We start from the raw sequence: 8,291 nt of genomic DNA, 5'->3' as shown, positions 1-8,291 counted from the left end.
TTTAAGCATAAAAAATCCTATACTTCCACAGTGTGTCTCAAAGCAAAGCAAAGTCAATAGGGACCTCTTTCTAAAACCTTCCATAGATGTGGCCAATGGTTTACCAGGTGAACCGATGGCTGACTGAGGGCTAGATGGTGGTATTATTCTGCCCCCAGGTTGAGAAAGCAGGATTGTCTCAAGTGTCCTCAACCATCATTGCATGCACTACCAACTAACATTAACTGAGTCTTTATTCAGTTAGGAAGCTTTGATTTGCAAGTTAACAGAAAACCCAATTCCAGTTGCCTTGAGGTGATCCTGTGGTTTCATGATGTCATCAACAGTCGAGGTTCTCTTGCTTCTCTGCCATTATCCATGTGTTGGCTTCATATTAAGGATGGTTCTCCCTATGGTCATGGGATGATTCCTAGGATCCAACATGGGGAAGGGGCAGTTAGACTAAGGAGTGAACAAAACCCAGATCCTCATACTGATTGGCCAGTCATTGTGGCCAGGGTACTACTGCACTCTGTTATAAGTCTAGGTTCATTCCCAACTCATCTATCCCTGTGTGCACACTTAAAAAGAAAAAATATAAGTGAAATGAACAGGATAAGGCATTCCTTAGATATCTTCACATTCAAAGCCCAACTCTTTCGTTTTTTGTTTTTTTTGTTTTTTTTGTTTTTTTACTATTTTTAGACTTAGAGTTGCTGATTTCTGGATTTGTCACACAATATTATCCTCTGACCATTAGAAACATTGGTAACACAGCATTTCTTAAAGGGTGCTCCATATAGCCTTCTGCTCAACATCAGCAGAAGTTTTTGACAAAAAGATGTTTGACATCTTAATGATAGTCCTTCAAAACAAATGAATTGATGACACCAACCTTTCATTGCTTTGGAATTCCTTTTATCCATTTCAAGAGATTTGGCAACTTTTCCAGTGCCTTACAATTCTTTTGTGTGTTTCTCAATAGCAAAACATAATAGACTTCATTTGTGTGTGTATGTATAGCTTTCTTAGGTTCCATAAGTGTCTCAATTGTTGCTCTGCAAGAATATAGGAAAATGAAGTAATTCTTCTGATAACAAAAGTTGCTTTACTAATATCAAATTTATGTTCCACTGCTCTGATTTTATGAATTTCTGCATTTGCAAAAACTTTTTCATTTCAGTGTCAAATCTTGGAGTAATATTTTAGAAGATTTTACTGTTTAAAAAAATAGAGGCTGGGCGTGGTGGCTCACCCCTGTAATCCCAGCACTTTGGGAGGCCAAAGCGGTGGGATCACGAGGTCAGGAGATCCAGACCATCCTGGCTAACACGGTGAAACCCCATCTCTACTGAAAATACAAAAAAATTAGCCGGGCTTGGTGGCGGGCACCTGTAGTCCCAGCTACTCTGGAGGCTGAGGCAGGAGAATGGCGTGAACCCGGGAGGCGGAGCTTGCAGTGAGCCAAGATTGCACCACTGCGCTCCAGCCTGGGCGACAGAGCGAGACTCCGTCTCAAAAAAATAAAAATAAATAAAAATAAATTTTAAAAAAAGGCCGGGCGCGTGGCTCACGCCTGTAATCCCAGCACTTTGGGAGGCCGAGGCGGGCGGATCATGAAGTCAGGAGATCGAGACCATCCTGGCTAACACGGTGAAACCCCGTCTCTATTAAAAATACAAAAAAATGAGCCGGGCTTGGTGGCCGGCGCCTGTAGTTCCAGCTATTCGGGAGGCTGAGGCGGGAGAATGGCGTGAACCTAGGAGGCGGAGCTTGCAGTGAGCCGAGATCGCGCCGCTGCACTCCAGCCCAGGCGACAGAGCAAGACTCTGTCTCAAAAATATGTATATAATAATAAAATAAAAAACAAAAAAATAGAGATGGAGTCTCACCATGTTGCCCAGGCTGGTCTCAAACTTCTGGACTCAGGCGATCCTCCACTGTTAGCCTCCCAATGTGTTGGGATTACAGGCGTCAGCCACTGCACCTGGCCCTAGAAGATTTTATAGAGCATTTAAAGTCAACTCATGGAGTACAAGCAATGTCTATAACTCAACTGAAGGGTCAACAATCTAAGCAGTTATGACTACATTGACGTATGTGCACGCAATGACAACTGTCACATCTGTTACTACAATAGCAGTCATAGGACACCACTAAGTGTAATGCCTGACCCAATTTCAGACATGTTAAAATGTGAAAAAATGAGCAACTTAGAAATTACAAGGTTTGCTATTCTATAATCAAGTAGAGTTTAGTCCAGGATTGTAAGCGGGTGTCAACATTAGTAGATCTATTAGTCCATATGAACAGAAAACAGGAACAAAACTGCTTATCATATTAATAGATGCTGAAAAGAAATCCAGTAAAAATTGTAGACTTTCCTAGTCATAGCCCTAAGTAAGATAGAAATAAAAGCAAATCACTTAAATATAATAAAAATTCTTTATCGAACACTGAAAGCAAATTTCTTACCTGGAAAAATGTTGATTCCAATTAAATAAGGAACTAGCCCTTTATCTCCATAGTATTGGAGTATTAAAAATGCAATAAAAATGAAATTACATAAACATTGGTAAAGAAGACTATCACTTTTTGCTAATCATATGATTTATCTTTATTTTTATTTTTTGAGACAGGGTCTTGCTGTGTCGCCCAGGCTGGAGTGCAGTGGCACGATCATAGCTCATAGCTTACTTCAGCCTTGAACTCCTGGGCTCAAGCAATCCTCCCACCTCATCCTCCTGAGTAGTTGGAACTGTAGGAATATGCCACTATGGCCCACTAATTTTTATTTTATTATCTTATAGAAACAGGGTCTCACTATGTTGCTCAGGCTGGTCTCAAACTCCTGGGCTCAAACCATCTTCCTGCCTCAGCCTGCCAAAGTGTTGACATTACAGGCATGAGCCACTGGACCTGGCTTTATTTTTTTTTGTAGAGATGGGGTCTTGCTATGTTGACCAGGCTGTTCTTGAACTCCTAGGCTCAAGCGATCCTCCCACCTTAGCCTCCCAAAGTGTTTGGGATTACAGGCATAAGCCACCTTCTGGCTAACTAACCTCAGATATTCTATTAAAAGTGACTGGAATTAATAAAATATTATTTTATAATAATAGAAAATTATAATATATAATGTATTATATGCCAGGGACTGTTCTAAACCTTCATATATGCTACTTTATTTAATCTTTGTAACAACCTTTACAAGGGTTATTATTACCCATTTTATGGATGAGAAAACTGAGCACAGAGAGTAACTTGCACAGGTCACACAGCTAGAACATAGTGGAGATGGGAGTAAGTCTCTTGCAGTTTGGCTCCATAACATTAAATGTATTGTCTCTCATGAGATAATTTAGAAAGATGGCAGGATGCAAGGGATACATGCAAATACCAATAAGCACCTATAAATGGACAGTGGAAAAATGTTCAATTCACAATTGTGACAAATACTCTAAAATACTTGGGCCTTTGGTGAACCAGAATTGCAGGACTTATATGAAAGAAACTAGAAATGTTATTAAAGTTCTTAAAATAAGATGAAAACAAATTTTAAAAAACCTTGTTCTTGATTTAAAAACCTTGATTATCATAAATATATTGAGTATCTAAATTTATATATATATATATATATATATTTTTTTTTTTTTGAGACAGATTCTCATTGTGTTGCCCAGGCTGGAGTGCAGTGACACTATCTCAGCTCACTGCAACCTCCGCCTCCTGGGTTCAAGTGATTCTTATGCCTCAGCTTCCTGAATAGCTGGGATTACAGGCAGTATATAAATTTAATTACACTCAAACTAGAACTCTCAAAGTATTCATTTTGAAAAAAAAACCCTGGTGCAGTATTTTTAATGTTAAGGTGTGGCAGACCCAATTGCCTGCCCAACAGTTATTCCCCACTTATTTCTTTCAAACAGACCTGCCACTGGGTTTAGGTATGGGATCAACTTCCTCTGAGAATAGGCCTCAGTTGGTCCTTACCTCAGACTAATGTGCCGAGACCAGCTCGGCTGGGGAGACTCTAACCCAGCAGCGCTAGAGGAATTAAAGACGCACACACAGAAATATAGAGGGGTGAAGTGGGAAATCAGGGGTCTCACAGCCTTAAGAGCTGAGAGCCTCGAACAGAGATTTACCCACATATTTATTAACAGCAAACCAGTCATTAGCATTGTTTCTATAGATATTAAATTAACTAAAAGTATCCCTCATGGGAAACGAAGGGATGGGCTGAATTAAAGGAATAGGTAGGGCTAGTTAACCGCAGCAGGAACATGCCCTTAAGGCATAAATGGCTTATGCCATTGATTGTGGCTTAAGAATGCCTTTAAGCGGTTTTCCTCCCTCGGCGGGCCAGGTGTTCCTTGCCCTCATTCCCGTAAACCCACAACCTTCCAGCTTGGGCGTTAGGGCCATTATGAACATGTCACAGTGCTGCAGAAATTTTGTTTATGGCCAGTTTTGGGGCCAGTTTATGGCCAGATTTTGGGGGGCTTGCTCCCAACACTAATGAATTGTTGGTCTCAACCAGTAACTGTAATTAATTTCTATCCTGTTTTGCCAGTGATTGGTCCAAGAATGAGCATATGACCCAGTTCTGGCCAATGAGATACAAGTAGTCTATTGAGGCTTTTTTATTCTCAGTAAAAAACAGAGTCTCATAAGCATAGAGTTCTTGCTTCCTGCCTTTGGATCTGGTTGCTGTGCTCAGTTCTGTGCAGTCGTGTCATGACCATGAGGCACAAAGCAGAACATACTATCAACAAGCTGAGGTTGGTGAAGCAGGAGGCAGAGTCAGTTTTATGGCTGACACCGTTGCAGGATTGGTCTGATGACGTCCAGTCTCCCTCTAAGCATCTTGTTAGGTGAATAGTAAAAGTTTGTATTGCTTAAATCAGTGTTAGTCAGTTTTCCTTATCACATCTCAAAATACCATAAAGTCATTGCAATTCAAATCACTATGGTATTGGTACAGTCAGATAGTAACCGTGTGATTTTGGGTGGAGACCAAGCAGTATTAACTTGACCCCTAGAGAGGCCAGTGACTGAGGTGGGCCACATGGCAGCCAACCAGGTTACGTGACTGAGCCTCAGTAAAGACTCTGGACACCAAGGCTGGGGTGAGCTTCTCTGGGTGCCACTGCTGTGTGTATTGCCACACACTGATGCCGGGAAAGCAACACTGTCCAGGACTCTCCAGAGAGAACACTGGAAGTTCCATGTTTGGAACTTTGCTAGAATCTGCCCTGTGTGTCTCTTCCCTTGGATGATTTCACTCTGTATCCTTTTCCTGTAATAAACTATAACCGTGAACATAACAGCTGTCAGTGAGTTCCGAGTTCCTCTGGTGCATTATCAAACCCACGGATCTTAAGGACCCCCAAACTCACATTTGGTGTCAGAAGTGAGGGTAGCATGGACTGTGCTACTTCTAACTCATTGATGTCTTTGATCAGTTTGGGCGCTTCTGGGTTATGCCAGCATAGTAAAACTAGTTAATAACTTTTCTATAGATTCAGTTTATTAGATTGTATTTTTCTGAAACATGGTCTATTTCCATTATGTTTAAAATGTACTTATTTAAAGTTGTTCCCTAATGATTTTCTAAAAACTGCTTCCACTGCCATTTGTCACAATACATGTGGACCTGGAGGACATTATGTTAAGGATGTAAACCAGACTCAGGAAAATATTGCATTATCTCCCTTTCATGTGGAATCTAAGAAAAAAGAAGCCAAATATACAGAGTTAGAGAATAAAACAGCAAATACTAGGGGTGGTGGGGGGAACCAGGAGAGGAAATGGGGAGATGTAGGTCAGAGGATATACAAAGTTTGGATATGTGGGATGAGCAAGGCTCCAGGTCTAATGCACAGCATGAGGATTATAGGAAATAAAATTGTACTATATTTGGGATTCCTGATAAATAAGTGGATTTTAGCCATTCTTTTTTTTTTTTTTTTTTTTTTTTTTTGAGACGGAGTCTCCTTTTGTCGCCCCAGGCTGGAGTGCAGTGGCGCAACCTCGGCTCACTGCAAGCTCCGCCTCCCGGGTTCAGGCCATTCTCCTGCCTCAGCCTGCCGAGTAGCTGGGACTACAGGTGCATGCCACTATGCCTGGTTAATTTTTTTTTTTTTTTTTTTTTGAGACAGAGTCTCGCTCAGTCACCCAAGCTGGAGTGCAGTGGCTCGGTCTCCGCTCACTGCAAGCTCCGCCTCCCGGGTTCACGCCATTCTCCTGCCTCAGCCTCCCGAGTAGCTGGGACTACAGGCGCCTGCCACCACACCAGGCTAATTTTTTTGTATTTTTTCTAGTAGAGACTGGGTTTCACCGTGTTAGCCAGGATGGTCTCGATCTCCTGACCTCGTGATCCGCCCGCCTCGGTCTCCCAAAGTGCTGGGATTACAGGCATAAGCCACTGTACCAGGCCTCATTTTTGCTGTTCTTGCCACAAAAGCAAACAAATAAAAATAGGTGCTCATGAGATGATGAATATATTAATTTGCTTGACTATAGTAACCATTTCACTATATGTATCCCATAACATTGTGTGTATACCTTAAATACACATGCTAACATTTATTTTAAAAATTAAAAAAATCTACCTGTAATTATCTCCCATTTCTTATCCTGAGATTAATTTCCTTCTCACTTTTTTGGCTTGAATTTAAAACTTTTTTGTCAGCTTTAGTAAAGTATAATTTTTAAATTTAGGTATAGTAGAGGTAAAATTTGCCAATTTTAAGTGTATGATTTGAAGACTGGTGACAGATGTACACAGTCATGTACCATCACCACCATCATCATCACATAGAACGTTTCTATTACCCTCGATAGTTCTCTCATACCCCTTTGTAGTCAATCCCTTCCCTCAGCCTCCTGGCTCCAGGAAACTGCTGATCTGTTTCCTATATTTCCTAGTCTTGCTTTTTGTAGAATTTCATACAAATGGCATCATGCAGTATGTAGTATTTTGTATTTGCCTTTTTTAAATTTTTTTTTTTTTTTTGAGACAGAGTCCCACTCTGTTGCCCAGGCTGGAGTGCAGTGGTGTGATCTCAGCTCACTGCAACCTCTGCCTCCTGGGTTCAAGCAATTCTCTTGCCTCAGCTTCCTGAGTAGCTGGGATTACAGGCACACACCACCATGCCCAGCTAATTTTTTTTTGTATTTTTAGTAGAGATGGGGTTTTGCCATGTTGGCCAGGCTGGCCTCGAACTCCTGACCTCAAGTGATCTCTCCATCTCAGCCTCCCAAAGTGCTAGGATTACAGGTGTGAGCCACTGCACCTGGCGTATTTGGCTTTTCTTACTTAGAATAATGCTTTTGAGATTCCTTCATGTTGTCACGTGCATTAGAACTCCATTCCTTTTTAATTGCTCCTAGATATTCCATTGTATAGATGTGCTTAATTTGTTTATCCATTCACCTGTTAATGGATATATTTGATATAATCAGGTTGTTTCCAGGTTTTAACAATTATGAATAAAGCAGCTGGGAACATTTGAGTATTACCTTTGTTTGGACATACATTGTCATTTCCCTTGGATCAATATTTATGAGTGGTCACGTGGTAAGTGTATGCTTAACTTTGTAAAATATAGTTGAACTCTTTTCCAAAGTGACTGTATTATTTTCATTCCCACCAGTAACACATGCAAGTTACTACTTGCAGATGGTTTTTTGGGGGAAAAAACAGAAAAAAGTAGTTTCAGGCTGGGCGCAGTGGCTCACACCTGTAATCTTAGCACTTTGTGAGGTCGAGGCAGGTGGATCACCAGGGGTTTGAGACCAGCCTGGCCAGCATGACGAAACCTGGTCTCTACTAGCTGGGTGTGGTGGTGCGCACCTGTAATCCCAGCTACTTGGGAGGCTGAGGCAGGAGAATCGCTTGAACCCAGGAGATGGAGGTTGCAGTGAGCTGAGATCGCGCCACTGCACTCCAGTTTGGGCAACAGAGCAAGACTTCATCTCAAAAAACAAACAACAGAAAAAAAAGAGTTCCAGTATATCCTTGCCGATAATAAGTGTTGTCAATTGTCCCTGGTGTTTCCTCCACCGACAGCATCCTAGCTACTAGACCCTTGAAGCCACTTTCAATGTTTTAGTACGTATTGTCCAGTTTCTATAAAAATGCTGCAGCAATCCAGGGACAGTTAGGGCTCAGACTCTACATCATGTTGGGTACCTCTGATCCCATCTCTTCTCTTAGTCTTAGAAATCTCAACATCTCCATGAACCCAGCTTCTCCAGCCTCTCCTGGTTTCCAAGCATTGCATCATTTCTGCTTCCCTGTGGGGATG

The 8,291-nt window shown here is 41.5% G+C and overlaps 1 long non-coding RNA gene across 1 annotated transcript; it reads right to left on the bottom strand.

Annotated features, from left to right (window-relative positions):
• Nucleotides 1-215: 215 nt before the first annotated feature.
• LOC107966930 (uncharacterized) lies at nt 216-1,998 on the bottom strand. The gene is made up of 3 exons (XR_001706986.3): nt 1,872-1,998; nt 875-1,037; nt 216-409 (listed from the first exon to the last, which is right to left on the bottom strand). It is a non-coding gene; the product is annotated as an uncharacterized LOC107966930 (long non-coding RNA).
• Between the last annotated feature and the right edge of the window lie 6,293 nt (nt 1,999-8,291).

Source organism: Pan troglodytes, chromosome 8 (genome assembly GCF_028858775.2).
Source record: "Pan troglodytes isolate AG18354 chromosome 8, NHGRI_mPanTro3-v2.0_pri, whole genome shotgun sequence".
Classification (NCBI taxonomy): domain Eukaryota; kingdom Metazoa; phylum Chordata; class Mammalia; order Primates; family Hominidae; genus Pan; species Pan troglodytes.
This window is presented reverse-complemented; position numbering and strand designations above follow the sequence as displayed.